Source organism: Dermochelys coriacea, chromosome 1, assembly GCF_009764565.3.
Source record: "Dermochelys coriacea isolate rDerCor1 chromosome 1, rDerCor1.pri.v4, whole genome shotgun sequence".
Classification (NCBI taxonomy): domain Eukaryota; kingdom Metazoa; phylum Chordata; order Testudines; family Dermochelyidae; genus Dermochelys; species Dermochelys coriacea.
Genome location: NC_050068.2, coordinates 60,351,457 through 60,370,587, shown reverse-complemented (window position 1 = coordinate 60,370,587; position 19,131 = coordinate 60,351,457). Strand labels below are relative to the sequence as shown.

The window sequence follows — 19,131 nt, the reverse complement described above, 5'->3', positions numbered from 1 at the left end:
AGGGAGGAGCGAGGGCATGGCAGGCTATGGGGAGGGGACGGGAAGGGGTGGAGTGGAGTGGGGACAGGGCCTGTGGAAGAGCCAGGGGTTGAGCAGTGAGCACCCCCCGGCACATTGGAAAGTTGGCGCCTGTAACTCCAGCCTCAGAGTCGGTGTCTATACAAGGAGCCACATATTAACTTCTGAAGAGCCACATGTGGCTCCGGAGCCACAGGCTGGTCACCCCTGATTTGTGAGCTCCCAAATTCATTTAACTGTCTTTTGTTTTTTGACCTTACAATTCAACCATTTTATTATAATAGGCACAAAATAAAATAAAACACTAAGCATTGTTCCGTAATCTTGAAATCCACTGGATTATTATTATGAGCTGAGTGGGTTCAATTTAGAATTGAAAAGGAGTGAAATTAATGCATTTATTTGTGTAATTTTTTTGAGAGATTCTCTATTTTTATTTTTATTCCATGTTTCAGATAGATCACTATGAAGAGGAGATTTGAAAGTGGTGCAAGCAAGATGGCGATAGCAACTGAATGAAGCAGCAGCTAAGAACTCAAAGCCAATAACTTCATTTCTCAAACCACTGGAAAACACACCTTACCCAACAAACAATGCTACAGATAATGAAAACTCCACAACTGCAACAGGTTGGCATCAGGAGGATAGTTGTCAAGAAGGAAATGTGTCAACAGTAACAAATGCAACAGAAGATCCTGTGTACAATCAAGAAACTCAACAGGAACATATAGTGTCTTATGCAGCAAGAGCAATTCATGAGTACTACAGATTTGACTGTGACTGACATTGGAATTATTGACAAGAGCAATGCTGCCCAAATGCAATCTTTTCTTCAAATTAGTTGTTTTGAAATTCCAAGAAACATTCCACAAGATGCTGATAATCATGTTTTACCTACTCTCCTGCTGACAAAAACTCTTCCAAATGGAGAGACCTGCACAAGAGACTGGTTATGCTGGAGTACAGAAAAACAATCTCTGTACTGTGCACCCTGCTTCATTTTGAACAAAAGTGCTGCAAATGCATAAGTTCTCTCTGATCAATTAGGATGGAGCATCAACAGAGGTTGGAGGAAATTGAAAGACCTAATACCATCACATGAGAGTTCAATGTCACACAAAGAAAACTATGTTGCATGGAAATCAGCCAGTAGGGTAGCATCAGCTGAAAGTTCATTTGAGAAGTTACTCTTGACTGAACTCTCTACAGAAACTAATAACTGGAAAAAACTTCTTGAGTGCATCCTGAATGTCATCCTTTTTCTTTCTGAGTGGGGATTGGCTTTCTTTGGTTCCAGTCAACATATTGATGATTGTGCAAATGGAAACTTTCTAGGCATAGTTGAGCTCCTCAGCAAATAACACCCACTTTTATCAGAGCATGTTAAACATGTTTGGGAATCGCAAGAGAGTCAAAAGTGCATGCAAGTCCATTATCTCTCCACACTCATAGAACAAAATGAGTTTATTGAGCTATGTGGGTCATTCGTACAAACAACAATTCTTAGATTCAAAATGCCAAGTATTTTTCAATCATTGTTGATGCCACTCCAGATTGTTCTCACAAGGAACAGAGTACTATGGTTATTCGATATGTTAAGATTGTAGACGGTTCAAAATTTTTAATTGAAGAAAAGTTTATTTTGTTTGATAATTTCACGAGAAAAACTGGAAAAGAAATTGCTGCTTGAGTACTAGCAATTCTAGAAGGTTTTAAGTTAGATTTTTCAAGTGTGCATTGGTCAAGCCTATGACAATGGATCTAATATGGCTGAGAAGTACAAAGGTGTATAAGCATAATTCAAACTGTATTTTCTCCAGCTGTGGAAACCACACAGGAAACCTTATAGGTGTTGATTGTGCTGAATCATGCAAGGAGGCAATTACTTACTTTGGAACTGTTCAGCAAATGTACAATCTCTTCAGTAGCAGTCCACAAAAATGGGAAATTCTGAAGCAATATCTTCCTGTTTCACTGCATGGGATGTCCAAAATTAGATCATCTGCACAGATTGATGGTGTTCAACCAATTACGCAGCATTGAATTGAATTGAATTCAGTGAGAAAGTCTTTAAATGAGCTTGAATCTCTCAATCTCACTGCACAGGCTTGAACTGAACTTCAGTCTAGTCAGAAGCACGTGTCCAAATTTGAATGCATTCTAATGTCATCTTTGTGGATGAAGCTACTTGATCCACCAAAGTAATCTCGTAATTGAAGCACACAATGCTACACTTGATGTTGAGAAGGATAACATTGAAAGTCTTATCAATGACATTCAACACATTCATGAACAATGAATGGGATGCAATCCTGACTGAGTCCAAATTAGTAGCACAGAATATTGGCATTTCATCTGAGTTCTCCACCAATCGCAACTTAACTACTGAATCTAATGTCGAGCAACATTATAGAGTCAATGTCTTCCTTGTCATCATTGACTCTATTCAATCAGGTCTTACACGTCGATTTGAGTCACGTGACTAATTTGTACCCTTTTGGGGTTTCTTTGGCAGTTCAACAGACTGAGCTTACTGCAACTTTCTGCAGTTGAACAATTTCAGTAACAGTACAACAAAGAAATCTCAAAAGATCTCAGTGACGAGGTCATCTTCCTCAAATGAATATATTCTATGAATTTTAAATTGGATTGCAAGCCAAAGGAATTGCTTCAAGAAATACTTGAACTTGGACTCTCTGTGGTGTTTCCTGATATCACAGTTGCATTGCATATTTTGTCAGTTTGCCTGCATCAGTGGCTTCAGGTGAACACACCTTCAATGTGTTGAAGCAGGTAAAGAACTATCACCATTCAACTATGGGACAAGAGCATTTGAATGGGCTTGCCATGCTTAATATCAATTGTGACATTGCACAAAAGCTAGATTTTTCCTCAATAATTAGTACATTAGCACAGAAAAAGGCCAGAAAAGCATTTGTTAAATAAAAAAATATTCAAATTATTTCTCACTCTTTTTTTGGTGCCTTATTTTGTTTTCATGTGTCGTCATTTTTTATTTTTATTATGGCTAGGGGCCTCAAAAGCTGGAAGTGGCCCGTGGCCTCTCTGGACCTCTGAGAGGGCCTGCGTACTACCCAACACGAGTAAGCCTAGTAGAATCAGGTCCTCACACTTTTGATGAGAAAATATCATTAGTGTGTGCCAGACAACATGCCATAAAAAAATGGGGCTGGTTTCTCCCCTCACTTATACTACAGTAATTCCAATGAAGTCAGTGCCGCTTCATCAATGTAAAACTAACATGAGCGAGAATCAGGCCACTAACAATCTATAAGGTTTCAGAGTAGCAGCCGTGTTAGTCTGTATCCGCAAAAAGAGAAGGAGTACTTGTGACACCTTAGAGACTAACAAATTTATTTGAGCATAAGCTTTTGTGGGCTACAGCTCACTTCATCAGATGCATTCAGTGGAAAATACAGTGAGGAGATTTATATACATAGAGAATATGAAACAATGGGCGTTACCATACACACTGTAATGAGAGTGATCACTTAAGGTGAGATATTACCAGCAGAAGAGCGGGGGAAACTTTTTGTAGTGATAATCAAGGTGAGCCATCAATCTATAAATGTACAATGTATTCATGGTATAGCCTTTGAACACTCATTTACTTAGTTTTACATTTTAATAGGCATCATTTTAGTGATTTGTTTATCAAACAAAAAAGAGACAATACAAGTAAAATACAATTGCACATACCAGTGGCAGCAGTAAAAGTCAATGTGTCTTAAATGATCGAGTTACCCAAGGCTTCATGCTCTGAAGACAGGATCTGTGATGCTGACTAATGTCATATTTTTATCATGTTTAATCTCACTGGTCAGGTAACTCAGGAAAACAAAAGTGTCTGAAAAGAAGAAAATATTCCTATTTGTTCCTGGAGAAGAGAGTTGTGAGAACTTGGGGAAAGAAATATTTTAATATCCCTGATGCTCTGGTCTTCATCATCACCGGATCACTAAAGAAGCATCAAGAACTTTGTGAGACAATATGGGGAGGATGCTCAGTATCCACAAGAACACATGAGACTGACGGTTACAGGGCGGATCCCACCAGTCAGAACAGTAGCAACACAGCTTGGTAGGAGAGGGTGGTGGCAGCAGCAGTTTGTTAGTCCTTTCATCCAGAAGAAAGTTGTTTATTAACTGCTTATCGGTTGAACTCTTGCCCTATTAGAGTTGTGTCATCCTTTCCCCAACACTGCTGAGCCAAAGTGCACTGTTGTTCACCCATCCAAGTCCTGGTACCTCAAACCATGCAAATCAGGAAGGAACCCAAAGGATGGCTCTGAGATTTTAAATTATTTTATTTTAAATTAAAGTTAATTTCGTGTTCAGGAAAGATGCTAGACTGACAGTCTAGAGCCTGAAAGCCGCTGCTGAGCCGTCGGGCAGAGGCAGTGCAAGCAGCTGTACTGCATGCTTCCTCACACAGCCCTCCCCATGTGTCTCGACCCTGTTTGGGAGTGACAGCCTCTAGAATGGGGTGGGGGGGTAAATTAGTCTCCAAGCCCCATTAAATCCTTGGTTTATTGAGCAAGACTGCCATCAACAGCCAATATTGAGGGTGGCTTTGGCAAAGTGAATGCCTGATCTCCCAAACTATCACCTCATTTCACAGATACTGAAGAGTCCTCAAGTTATAGTGACTTTTAGTCATTACAGACCTGGACTGAATGAAAATCAGTAGCCAAGGCTCAATATCCCCAACCCACCTGCTCCTGTCATAATGATATTACAAGAAGCTGACAGGCATTTAAAAGACCTTTTAAGTAACACAGTTCCATTGGCTAGTATACATTAACCATGGAATATTAGTTACTGTTACCTTTCTCCTCTCTATGCCTACAGTTTGGTCATACTCACTTCTTGCATTGTCTTAAATTAGATTGTCAGCTTCTTGGGGCAGAACCAGTGTCTTTTATATATTTTGTGATGGGGCAAGGCCAGATGGCTATAGAAAAGTAGTGGGAAATAGATATATTAGCTCCAGGTTAAACAAATCCGTGGTACCAGGTTAAGTGAAATGGAAGCTGCTCCAGGTCAATTAAGACACCTGGGGCCAATTAAGAACTTTCCAGAAGGCAGGGAGAAGGCTAGGTTGATTGGGACACCTGAAGCCAATCAGGGGCTGGCTGAAACTACTTAAAAGCCTCCCAGTCAGTCAGGTGGGTGTGCATGTCAGGAGGTGTGGGAAGAAGTTGTGCTGTTGGAGAGGCTGAGTAGTACACACTGTATCAGACACAAGGAAGGAGGCCCTGAGGTAAGGGTGAAGTGGAGCTTGAGGAAGTGAGGGCTGCTGTGGAGGAAGTAGCCCAGGGAATTGTACATGTTATGTTTCTAAAAGGTCAGCTACTATAGCTCATACTATTAGGGTCCCTGGGTTGGAGCCCAGAGTAGAGGGTGGGCCTGGGCTCCCCTGTCCACCTTTGCCCCCTGTTTAATCACTGAGACTGTGAGACAACAGAGACTGTGCAAGGAAGGATAACTTCTCTTCACCTCCCTTAATAGAACCTACTGCTGATTTGACAAAAAAATCAATGAGGTGGATTATTTCTAATGTAATTTATAAATACAATATGTTCCCTCTTAATCCCCTTCCCACAAAAGGAACGGAAGACCAAATTGCTGAATAATTTCTATCACTATTTTTCATGAACTGTAGTGATTTTACATTAACAGAAGCAATTTATCCTACTAAACTTCAGTAAAGATAGTTTCTCTCATTGGTTTTTCCAGTGGCGCAATGTTTCATATCACTAAAGCCAGATGACTAGCTTTAATACTCTCTGTCTCTCTCCTTGTCTTATTGAGTTGACTTGTGCTGCTGCTTGGATCTAAGGCCAGCTGCAGTTTGAATGTAGATTCTGCTCAAGGAAACCCAGCAGGCACTGCGGGCTGGTGTCTGGCAGGAGTCCTGTCTTTGTACTTTGTAGCTGTAGAATGCCCAGTGGGTTTTGCATTCTTAGGGAAAACAATGAATGAAATGTCCAAGAAACAAAGATTTCTGTCTTGATGGCTCCAGTATGGACTCAGTTAAGAAGTGAAGGATTTTATTATTCATATTTTCTCCTGATCATTATGGCCAACCATATAAACATTAGCAGCTCAAACCAATGTAGGTGCTAATACCCACTGCTGGACCTGTTGCACTTTGTTTCACTTATTGTTTGACTTCCTTGTTTGCTTGGCTTCTGTTTAAACACAATGACACTTTTTTCCCTATCTGTATTCATATGCTATATTGTTATGCTGGTGGGGGAGGGTGAAACAGCTGCCCTTCATTTAGATCAAAAGTAAGAAGCAGTTACTCTGTAAAATATAAAGATCTTAAGATAGCTGAATTAACAGGACCCATCACCTAAAACACAGGCCACATGCAAGACTAGTCAGAAACTGAGTTGTGGGCAGAGGGGTTTCACTGGGTATTATTTTGCAGGAGGTGGATGGTGTGGAAGCTGACAGACAAGGCAGCAGAAAGCTAAGGACAACCAGAGAAACGTGTAGCATGACCTGAGAGAGAGCCCTGGAGCACTCAAGGAAAAAAATTGGCGCATGCTTAGCACCCACCAGCAGCCTAGCTTCCCTCCTTCCCCAATGTCTCCAGTCTGCTAGCGGCCCCACTGATCAACTCTCAGAACAGCTGTTCTGTGGCATGCAGTCGCAGAATAGCTGTTCCATGGCATGCAGGAGGTGCTGGGAGGGAGCAGGAGGAGCGGAGATGGGGTGCACTCGAGGAGGGGGCAGGAAGAGATGAGGTGGGGGCAGGGCAGAGGCAGGGTGAAGCCCTGGGGGAAGGGGTGGAGTGGGCGTGGGGCTGGGGGCAAAGCACGGGAGGGAAAAGACAGGGTTGGCGTGGGGGCTTGGAGGAAGGTGGGGGTGGGGGAGTGCCCCACCCATTCCCCGGGCACTTAGCTTTGGTTGTTTCCCCTGTAGGGAGAAGAGCAGCCTCTAACCCCAGAGAAGCCTATCTCCCTGATGCCATTAATCTTGCAGCAACTTGTCGCTCCCCCCCCAACACACACACACACACACACACACACACACACACACACACACCAGCACCAGAGGACAGGTTTTAAAAGGTCTCAGGCAGCCCTTAGTTGGACCTAAGGTATCCCCTTCTCAGCTTGTAGGAAAAAGGGCCTTTATCATTCTAGGGCTAACATATCTGCCGTCCACTCACACATCCAGGCAGAGTTCCTCTGGGCGGCATCCGCTGGCTCCCTTGACACCTTCGAGGAGCAGTGGGTGCAGTCCAGGGTTCTCTGCTCAGTGTCCTCAGCAGGTTCCCTTTGTTTAGCCCTATGACCTCACTCCTGTCCCTGTTTTATCTTTCATTGTCCCCCATAATTAATTGAGATCCTGGACACTGTGGATCCTCCCCTTAGGCTGGGGGAGGTCCTTTAGCAGTGGGCGGGTCCCAACAGGCTCACCCTCTTGCAGCCATCCGGCCTGACTTTGTCACAGTATATTCTGTGTAAATAAACAGGATTTCATCAAAAGAATACCTGACTATCATCAATTTCTCCTCCTAATGAATACAACCCACAAGACTCTGAATATTGGCCTACTGCTTAAGTCAAAGCAGGCAACAATGTCTATTTATGTAACCCTTCTGCCCATCAGAGTTGGCAGCAACAAGGGCCGGGTTCAGTATCTAGGGGTTCCATTCCAATAACGCAATGCAAAACAGTATCAAGCCCCCACCCAGTGACCTGGGACAAATATATACCACCCCCGCTGGGCACCTCCAAGGGGCAATACTTCCCCACTCGCAAGCACATAGTCTGAGTGTAGCAAAAAGCCTTTTAATAATGGAGAGAAACAATTTGGCATTATGTTGGGGAAACACCACCAACAGGATTCATAACACAACCCATGAGCAAAAATCCACTCCAAGCAAATTGGGGCGTGTCGTTTTCTTTTGGTTCTAGAGTCCAGAAACCCAAAATCACCAGAGGTCCCAAAAGTCCAACGACGCAAAAGTTGCTGTCCCTCGTCAGGGCAGCCCCAGAGTTCGAAAGTTTATCTGCAGAGTTTTACCTCCCAACCTGGGTGGAGATGGGGGGGAGGGGTTAAGAGGCACCTCACGTGGTCCAAAGCTGATTGCCCCACCTCTCCATGGGGCTCCGCTCTGCCAGCTGCCCCCATGAACTGCTCCAGACATCCAACAAACTGCTCTGCTCCACCAGCTGCTCTGCTCGCCGTCCTGCAAACCGCAATAATCTGCTCCGCTCCACCCAGCCGCTCTGCTCTGCTCACCATCCCGCAAACTGCTCCGCCATATATCTTCAGACTCCCCCACTACACAACACTCAGTGATTTCAGCTTGTAGTAAAGGATCCTCAGTGCTGGTGCACCATTAGCCCAAAGTGAATTCAGCTCAGCAGCCTGTAACTAGACTCCTAATAGAATCAAAATTAGCTCTGATATTCCACAGTAGAGAGAGGAGGAAATGCAATTAGCATGTAAGGCCCTCACAGGGGGCCCATGCTACCAAGTATTAATACCTATCCCCAGCCTCTCTCTATTCACTGGGCTTTGGAACCCATGACCCAAGCCTAGCGAGTGCTGCTTTGTTGATGGTGAGTCCCTCCATCATAACAAAAGGCTGAGTATAGTTCCACTGTCCTTGATTCACATAATCAGGATAATAACAGTTTATTCCTGCCCCAATAACAGAGAAACTGGGGCTCCTACAGCAGCCAAAGTGACCATCTAGGCAGGGTGGGTATGCCTATGCAAATGAGATCAGCCCCTGAAGTTCTTTTCCACAACCCACCATGACTCGCCACCAGATGTCAGGATAGAGCTCATCCTGACTCTGCTTACGTTTATAGAGATTTTTTTTCCCCATAGCACAGAGTTAATATCAAATATATTTCATAGTGCCTTTGTAGATTCCAGAGCACTTGATGGGTCAGATTCACCTATTAAAACTAGTCGAACTCCACTAGCTTGAAGAGGGTAACTCCAGGTCTACATCCACATACAAAATCAACATCAGGCTTCCTCCCTTTTACACAGTGTACCCCACTCCAAATGCCTGTGAAACCCATTTTGGATTTCTGAACTATGGGTGAAATTCACCACAGCATGGAGGTCCCATACAAGTCCATACAGAACATTTAAACCCTGCACATATTGCACAGTGCAGAGGGAATCCTGGTGCCAGCTCTGAATAGCTCAGCATGGGAAACCCAGTGGCAATGAGGCTACTCTATCTGTGCTTACATGAATCTACATCCAGTAGAGAAGGACCCCCCATTTAAAAGGTATGAAAATTGGAAGCTCTCCAAGAGTGGCAGTGACCATGCTGCTCAGCTTCTGGGGACCAGTCTTCACTAGAGAAATAAACAGCATTGACCGTCAATTGCACGTGAAAGAAGCAAACCCATGTTCTAGGGCTTCTAGATAAACAATACAGAAATAGCTATTAGCCTGTAGTTTCTAATGATATGTATATATGAATTATTTTATGATTTAACCTTTTCATGACCAATCCTAGACATCTCTTCCCCATTCCTCCAGAGTTTTCTTGTACTGTGCTTTAAAATGCAAATTTCATTGAAATTAATGGAATGAGGAGAAGATGTTCCAAGTATGAGGCCTGGACCAACAACTTCAATGGGTCTAACTCACAGGATTAGTGAATGTGTTAGGGTTTGCTGGATCAAGCCCATGCCATTCAATGTAGAGGTATTTGGAATATTGGTACCATAGCTGTAGCGATGTGGTTAATTTTCCTGTGGCCCCAATTGCTTATTACTTTAAATTATTTATTTTTATTTTAATACAATTTCCAAGCTTCATTACAGCTTGTGGGTGGAGAACTAAGGGTGGCTGCTTATCAAGAAAGGAAGGAAGAACAAATGGGAAGAAGGAACAACTTCTGTGATGTGGATGTCATGTAAGCCTCTGAGCCCAATTTTCATGCCACTGAACCTTTTATTGTATGCATTTGCCAGTCCTGATGGGCAGAGCCCAAACTGTCTAGGGATAAAGGGTTTTGGAAACTGAGTCTCCAAAGACTTCTGTTACATTGATAACTTTGGGTGTGCCATCAGAGTTTCATTCATAATCTCAATTTTTTTTTCTAAAGTGAAATTTGGCATCTAAAACACATCACTTCCCTAAATCTGTTGTGTTTGTGCACACAAATATCTAAGCAGTTATTACAAAGTTACTTGTCTTTAAAAAGATGACCCATTTACATTGCCTTCTTGCACTTACAAGCATTTCTGATTTTAGCCTTTTATGAAAGCCATGTTGCCATGCTGAAGAGAAAGCCATGTTTAACAGTCTTTGCTGTCTGAAGAAAACAAAATCCAAATGGACTCTGATTTGGAAGTTGAAAACTAGCCTTGCATCTCCAAAGATTTGGGGCCAGATCCAGCAGCCTTTACTCTCATGAGTAATCCCAGAGATTTCAGGGTATGGGGGAGAATGGGAAATTAGTCATGCTATCAAGACATGAATTTTGGGCCTGGGGATCAAGTCTTGCTTATATCAAAAGTGCAGATGAGTTCAGCAGTTGCCCCAAGTTGTCCCAACACTAACCCACTCTAAAAGAACAAATCTTGTTTGCTATAATCATTTATCCAACCCTGTCCTATTCTTTTAGTCTCTAATTTTAAAATCAAAATTTCTTTCAGCACATTCATATCTAGTGGGGTCCCACAGGGGTCAGTCCTGGGGCCGGTACTCTTCAATATTTTTATCAATTATTTGGATAATGGAGTTGAGAGTATGCTTATAAAATCTGGGAGGGGTTGCAAGCACTTTGGAGGACAGGTTTAAAATTCAAAATGACCTTGACAAATTGGAAAATTTGGTCTGAATTCAACAAGCTGAAATTCAATAAAGACAATTGCAAAGTACTTCAGTTAGGAAGGAAAAATGAAATGCACAACTACAAAATGAGGAATAGCTGTTTTAGGTGGTAGTACTGCTGAAAAGCATCTGGGGGTTATAGTGGATCACAAACCAAATATGAGCCATCAGTGTGATATAGCTGCAAAAAAGGCTAAAGAAATCTGCTGAGGTTCAACAATAACAAGTGCAGAGTCCTGCACTTAGGGCAGAAGAATCCCATGAACTGCTACAGACTAGGGAGCAAGTGGCTAGGCAGCAGTTCTGCAGAAAAGGACCTAGAGGTTACAGTGGACGAGAAGCTGGATATGAGTCAACAGTGTGCCCTTGTTGCCAAGAAGGAAAATGGCATTTGGGGCTGTAAAAGTAGAAGCATTGCTAGCAGATCGAGGGACGTGATCATTCCCCTATTCGACATTTGGTGAGGCCTCATCTGGAGTAATGTGTCCAGTTTTGGGCTCCACATTACAAGAAGGATGTAGAAAAATTGGAAAGAGTACAGCGAAGGGCAACAAAAATGATTAGGGGGCTGGAGCACATGACTTATGAGGGAACTGGGACTATTTAGTGTGCAGAAGAGTAGAATGAGGGGGGATTTGATAGCTGCTTTCAACTACCTGAAAGGGGGTTCCATAGAGGATGGATCTCAACTGTTCTCAGTGGTAACAGATGACAAAACAAGGAGTAATGGTCTCAAGTTGCAGTGGGAGAGGTTTAGTTTGGATATTAGGAAACACCTTTTCACTAGGAGGGTGGTGAAACACTGGAATGCGTTACATGGGGTGGTGGTGGAATCTCCTTCCTTAGAAGTTTTTAAGGTCAGGCTTGACAAAGCCCTAGCTGGGATGATTTAGTTGGGGATTGGTCCTGCGTTGAGCGGGGGGTTGGACTAGATGACCTCCTGAGGTCCCTTCCAACCCTGATATTCTATGATAATATAATTATGATGTGTATTAACAGGAGTGTTGTTTGTAAGACACAGCAGGTAACTGCCCTGCTCTATTCGGCATTGGTGAGATCCTAGCTGGATTATTGTGTCCAATTCTGGGCACCACAATTTAAGAAAGATGTGGACAAACAGGAAAGAGGAGAGCAACAAAAATGATAAAAGGTTTAGAAAACCTGACCTATGAGAAAAGGTTAAAAAAAAAAAGTGGGCATGTTTAGTCTTGAGAAAAGAAGACTGAAGAGGGACCCGATAACAATCTTCGAGCCTATAAGGAGGACCTTGATCAATTCTCCTTGCCCACTGAAGGGAGGACAAGAAGTAATGGGCTTAATCTGCAGCAAAGGAGATTTAGGTTGGATAGTGGGAAAAGTTTTCCAACTATAAGGGTAGTTAAGCTCTGGAATAGGCTTCCAAGGGAGATTGTGGAGTCCCCATCATTGGAAGCTTTTAAAAACAAGTTGGACAAACACCTGTCAGGGATGGGCTAGGTTTACTTGGTCCTTGTCACAACGCAGGGGGCTGGACTTGACTTCTTGAGGTTCCTTTCAGCCCTACATTTCAATTTTATTTCTTCAATTTCTTTGTTTTTTAAAGTTCCTCTAGTAGGGGTGGAGGGGAGTGAGGATTTTTAAAGCTCAGGAGGAAATAATGGGTTTTACTTTTGGTGATTTTCATCTAGGAGATGTGTCAAAGGATTTCCAAGTCTGGATCTCAATAAATGCGTACTTTACAATCAACACCAGTCCTAGGAAATTTACACATGAGAGCCACCAGTTTGTTAATTAAGGCTTCTTTCACAAAAAAGAAATAATGAATTTAAGTCACTGCTTTTATTGTTGGTATTTCCAGTAGTGCACTACTAAGCATCTTTTAATAGGAAAGACACATTGGCTAGAGACTTATTAACACTCCAGAATTCATTTCATTTGAATGGGCAACATTTTTCAATGTATAGGCAGGATAGATGTTCATTGAGTCATTGTGAGGTCAAACAGTTTCAATGTATTATTAAAATACAATTTAAACTTCATCATCACTCTGAAGCCAACTGATTGATTTATATTTTACTGGCATTATGCATTAATGTGTTACAATTTAAGGATATTATTAGGGTAGGGTTGAGATTATAGCTACCCAAGTTTAAAAAGAAGTTAATACTTGCATTTTGATAGCAACTTCCATCCTAGGGTCTCAAAGTGCTTTACTGGCATCCGTTACATTTCACAACACTCCAGTATATATGGAGTACTATTGTACTGACTGGCTAATTCTCAGAGTTTAAATGATCACCCAAGAAATCAATGGTAGAACCAGGACTAGAAGCTAGGAATCCTTGCTCCTAATCACCTGCTGTATTCACTAGGCCATACAAAACCATTAGTGTCTCTCAAAAGAAAATGCAAGAACAATTAGAGCTTACTTTCAAGGCCTTAACAGACCTTTGAGTTACAGGGTGCAGGTGAATTTCTCATGGCTCTTCTGGGAACCCTCTCCAATTTATCAACAGCCTTCTTGAATTGTGGGCACCAGAACTGGACACAATATTCCAGCAGCAGTCACACCCATGCCAAATACAGAGGTAAAATACCTTTCTACTTCTAATCAAGATTCCCTTGTTTATGCATCCCAGGATTGCATTAGCTCTAGATGTGAGGGTCTAGAAAAACCTGTAAGATTTCAGGGAAAAAAAACAAACTTTTTTTCCCATTCCCCCTCCTGCCCTCCATCCCTCAAGGCCTGGTATGGAAAAATTGGAAATTTTGGAAAAAGTTGAAATTAAACTTTTATGTGAAATATTTTGTCTCAGAATGAACAGAGAAATAATTTTTAGACAGTTACTTTTAAAAGTGGTATTTCTGCTGCACTCAAGTCCTTCAGAATGCTAATAACTAAGACTATGTTTTAGTCATGGGTATTTTTAGTAAAAGCCATGGACAGGTCACGGGCAGTAAACAAAAATTCATGTCCCATGACCTGTCTATAACTTTTTTACTATACACCCCTACCTAAAACTTGTGGGGGAGGGTGTGGCTCGGGAGGGTGGCCTGGGGGGTGCCGCAGGTGATGGCCCGGGGAGCACGGCCTGGGGTGTGTGTGCCACGGGTGCTGAGGAGGGGGTCATGGCCTGGGAGGTGCTGCAAGTGGTTGGGGGGGAGGGTCACAGCCCAGAGAGTCACCATGGATGCTCAGGGGGAGCACAGATGCTGTGGGGTTGCGACCTAGAGGGGGTGCAGGTGCTCGGCGGGGGGAGGCCCGTGGCCCAGGGAGGCACCACAGGCGCTTGGGGGGAGTCACAATCCGAGCGCCGTTGCGGGTGCTCGGGGGGGGGCCGCGGGTGCTGGGGGTGGGCATTGGTGGAACTGGGGCCGGCACCTTCTCTGGCTCATGGGAAGTGGGGACCCCAGCTCCTAGCTCCACGTGCTGCCTCCGCTCCACCCCAAGCCCCAGTTCTGCAGCTCCCATTGGCTGGGCAGAGGCAGCGCGTGGAACTCAGAGCTGAGGGAGGGGAGTTCGTGTTGGCATCCAAGCAGGTAAGCGCTGCCCGGCACCCCAACCGCAGCCCTGAGCCCCCCTACACTCAAACTCCTGCTTCTGGGGGGCAAGAGGGGGCCATTACTGCCCTAGCTATGGCTGATGTGCCTGGCCCAGGGGCTGCCTGAGCTGATCACACCACCCCAGGGCCAGGTGCACTGGCTGCTGCAGAAGTCACGGAGGTCATGCAAAGTCACAGAATCCGTGACCTCTATGACAACCATGGAGCCTTGCTAACAACTAATAAGTATTTCAAATGAAGTCACATTATTTCAAAACTTATAGTATTAGGCAATTACAAGTTCCTATATTCTGAAGGTCTATATACCATATATTTCTCAGTGTAAACCCCTGGGGCATATTATTACAGCCCCAATCTGCAGAAGGCACTGCCATCTCTACTAGAGAATAGGAGTGAGTACAAGGGCCCTTTGTGTGGATTACTGCCTGCTTTCCTCTGGTGACTTCTGTCCTAGAAGTAGAGTTTGGTGTAGGATAGCTGCTACCCTGAAGCTGCTGTCCTCCAGGCTTGTCCCAGTGAGCAGGCAACTCATCCCAGAGACATCACCTTTCCTCCATGGACTGGGAGGTTGACACTTTCTATCAGAATAAAATGATACCCATTTTGTTCTGCTAGAGAGTTTTAATGTTAAGTGTGGTGATGTCTTTTGAAAGTTTATTTAAAAACAAAGAAGCTCTTCATGGACCAGGGATAACTGAACAGCTTAAAGTACTTAAAAGTGTATGACACACTGTACTTAGTGAGGATCTTCTAGGTTCACCTGCAGAACTCTCTGAAGATTCAACAGCCAATTAATTGCATCTGCAATCATTCCAGCTGAATCAGACAAACCACTTTTCTCAGACATTCCTCAACATATGGCCAAGACAATGTCAATTGTTTTTGACAATCTACATGCATCTGCACTCACAAATCAGGATGTAGTAAAAGTGAAGGACTTTATTTGTAGGTGAGAAGAATTTTGCTGCAAGCCAATACAACCTGCTGCAAACCTTTTAGATTAATGGTAGTAATGTTAGTGATGATAGCATTGTTATAGTATTTGACTAAACTATTAAACAAGCAACACGCTTAGGACTAGATGTTGGCAAAGTACCTTCAAATGTTGCAGAATACAGAACCTCTTCGGGTGTTTGGTCCAACAATGCAATCTGTGAATCTGCCAAGCACGTTCCTCCTACAACATGGTGGCAAGGCCTTTGTACAACACAATCACGGGCTCCTCTTGCTTCCAATTTGCTTCAGATTCCTCCATCTTCTGCAGCCTGTGAAATAAACTGGTCAATGTTTGGAAATATACACACAAAAATCAAGAAACAGACTAACATATGAAAGACTTGAGAAACTTGTTTCATTGTGTGCAAATCATCAGTTTAATGAAGTACATGAAGACCATAGTGAAAGCTCAGAATCAGAAGTTGTGGATCTTTCACACGTAGATTCTGATTAGAGAAGTCACAAGTTAAAACTTAATCTAGCATTTCCATGATTATATTAGTTACTAAACTGTTTACATTACATTACATTACACTTGTTTATAGGATAGCTAATTTTGCCTACAGTTGTGACATTTACAATATAGATGATGATAATGCTCTACAAAAGAGCCTGGTGTTTACTATAAAGTTTGGATGTTTAACCAAATGCATTATTGGTCCTTAATACTGTGCTGTGTTAACTACATTGCCCTTTTCAGAGTCATTGTTTCCCAGCATAGTTTTTCCCCTCCTATAAGTATGGCCTGCATTCTTTGTTCCTAGATGTTTACATTTAAATTCAGTTGTATTAAAATGCTTCATGTTTGCTTTCATCCACTTTACTAAGTGATCCAGATTGCTCTGTCCTTCATTATTTACCACTTCCCCAATTTCTGGGTCCTCTGCAAACTTTGTCAGTGATGATTTTATGGGTTAAGGTCTTTTCTGCTAGGAAATACTTCTCTCTCGATCTCTTTTTCTATATCTATTGCTCCATTATATTGCCTATGCTCCGTTACATTTCGTGTTGCATTGTAATGGAGTATAAAAAACAAGTAACCTTTCCAAGCTGGAAAGGTTGTTGGAAATGTATTGGATGCTCCCCTTTACTTGTGCTGACTTAGGGGGAAATAAAGGGGACATAGAAGGGAAGGAATAGACTACACGCTGCACGCTCCAAACATTCCCCTAGTCGGCCAAAGCCTCATGCAGACATACCATGGAGTTGAGTCTGTGCAAGTTGGTATGGGGGAATATTGGGCCTAAAAAGGATAGAAGCCAGGAGAGTAGCCACTCTCCATGGTCTGCTGTCCTAGGATCCAGTGGATTTCTAAGTGAAAATTCCTACAAGGGGCCCAGAAACATCCACATTGACAGTACTGAAGGGCTTCAGCTCCCTGAACATTGTAAATGAGGCATGAGATGTTTCCATTTTAACCACTTGAGAGCAACTGGGAAACTTGGCAAATGCTAAATGAAAAGAGGAAAAAAAAATTGTGTAGCAAAATTGTCAACACATTTTCCTTCTTGCTTTCCAGAAACCATGGCTCCACTCCTACGAGTCAGGTTCTGCATCACATAAATTAATCTAGCCTAAATAAGATCCTGTTAATTCCACTGCCAAGTGTTTACTTTTGAAGGCCATATTCTTTCATCATAAATCACTTTGGGTGACACTTGTCACCATGATACCTATCCTTGAAAATATGCATTGTGAAGTGCATTGGCATTCCACAAGTTTTGCTGTGCTCATGTACAAAGAAAGCAATTTAAAGTTTGTGATCATGAGAATACTGATAATTCCCCCAAACCAGAACTTGGTTAAAAGCTATTGCCCAATGTCACCCAATTAAAAATCAATACTGAAATTTGCATGAATTTGTATTGTAGGGATTTCCCATTGGTCCACTTCTCCCACAAAAAAATCCTTTACACTGAACTGCCCTCTGAATGAGAACCACACTCTCCCTCAAGATTTCAAAAATCATCACTTAATCCTGTATTACAGCCTTTCTTCAAACTGCTTTTGCTGTGATGCTTGCAAATCACTCTCCTTTGGCAGCAGTTAGGCAAGCGGTAAGCCGAGATGTCTGCTTTTCTGCTCAATTGTTTTACCTATCTTCCCAACCCCCAACTTCCCAACCCTATATTCCTGTTCCTCTCTTTCCTCTACCTGCTGCATCTGCTGAGAGTGACATTTTCTAAATGTTTGTGTACGTCCAATGGGGCCAAAGTTGGAAACACATCGGTCCACTCTTCTGATCCCATGTGGCAAAGTCAGGAGTAAAATAGGCTGATGTTGAAGCTTGAGACATGACAGCGCCAATGTGGTCTGATATTTGCAGGTAGATGACAGTGCATAATGCTCAGATAAGATCAATGTTAGGTAGTACATCTATTCAGTGCAGCTATCCAGTGTGTCTGAAAATGGAAAGCAGATGAGGACAAAGGGGGAGACGTGGCTGCCAAGGTGGCCAAGTCATAGAATCATAGACTTGTAGGACTAGAAGAGACCTTGAGAGGTCATCTAGTCCAGTCCCCTGCCCTCATGGTAGGAGTAAGTATTATCTAGACCAGTGGTTCTTAACTTGGGGCCCTCAGGGTGCAAGATGCCCTTTCTGAGGGGATGAGACATGCCAGATTTTTTTAGAAGGTAAATCATCAAAAACACAAATTAAGCACAGGCACGTAAGTACAACTACTTTGTTTCATCAAACCTATGTATTTATTAACATTATACATTTTTTAACAATTACTGTAATATACAAACAAAAAATATCTAGGTTTAAAGAACTGACCACCTTCAACAATTTTTGATAAGGGTACAAGAACATATTTTGATTTTTTGGTAAGGGGTGCAAGAACATATTTTGAGAACCAAAGGGGTGCAGGCTGAAGTAAAGGTTAAGAACCACTGGTCTAGACCATCTCTGACAGGTGTTTATCTAACCTGCTCTTAAAAATCTCCAATGACAGAGATTCTACAACCTCCATAGGCAATTTATTCCAGTGCTTAACCACCCTGACAGTTAGGAAGTTTTTCCTAATGTACAACCTAAACTTCCCTTGCTGCCATTAAAACGCATTGCTTCTTGTCTTATCCTCAGAGGTAAAGAAGAACAATTTTTCTCCCTCCTCCTTGTAACAACTTTTTATGTACCTGAAAATTGTTATCATGTCCCCCCTTGGTCTTTTCTTCTCCAGACTAAACAAACCCAATTTTTTCAATCTTCCTTCATAGGTCATGTTTTCTAGACCTTTAATTATTTTTGTTGCTCTTCTCTGGATTTTCTCCAATTTGTCCACATCTTTCTTGAAATGCGGTGCCCAGAAGTGGACACAATACTCCAGCTGAGGTCTAATTAGTACAGAGTAGGGCAGAAGAATTATTTCTCACGTCTTGCTTACAACACTCCTGCTAATACATCCCGAAATGATGTTCACTTTTTTGCAATGGTGTTACTGTTTATTCATATTTAGTTTGTGATCCACTATGACCACCAGATCTCTTTCTGTAGTACTCCTTCTTAGGCAATCATTTCGCATTTTGTATGTGTGCAACTGATTGTTCCTTCCTAAGTGGAGTACTTTGCATTTGTCCTTATTGAATTTCATCTTATTTACATCAGACCATTTTTCCAGTTTGTTCAGATCATTTTGAATTTTAATCCTATCCCCAAAGCATTTGCAACCCCTCCCAGCTTGGTATCATGCACAAGCTTTATAAGTGTACTCTCT

At 42.5% G+C, this 19,131-nt stretch overlaps 1 long non-coding RNA gene across 4 annotated transcripts in view; it reads right to left on the bottom strand.

The window, feature by feature from the left end:
- The window catches only part of LOC122457208, a 149,224-nt gene that overhangs the window by 118,152 nt on the left and 11,941 nt on the right, over positions 1–19,131 (bottom strand). For 3 of the 4 annotated variants that reach the window (XR_006276650.1, XR_006276645.1, XR_006276647.1), the window contains exons 4-5: positions 15,513–15,681; positions 3,739–3,886 (exon numbers count right to left, since the gene is read on the bottom strand). This is a non-coding gene — a long non-coding RNA (uncharacterized LOC122457208). The remainder of the gene's footprint in view (positions 1–3,738; positions 3,887–15,512; positions 15,682–19,131) is intronic. The other variant, XR_006276651.1, reaches the window with a different exon arrangement.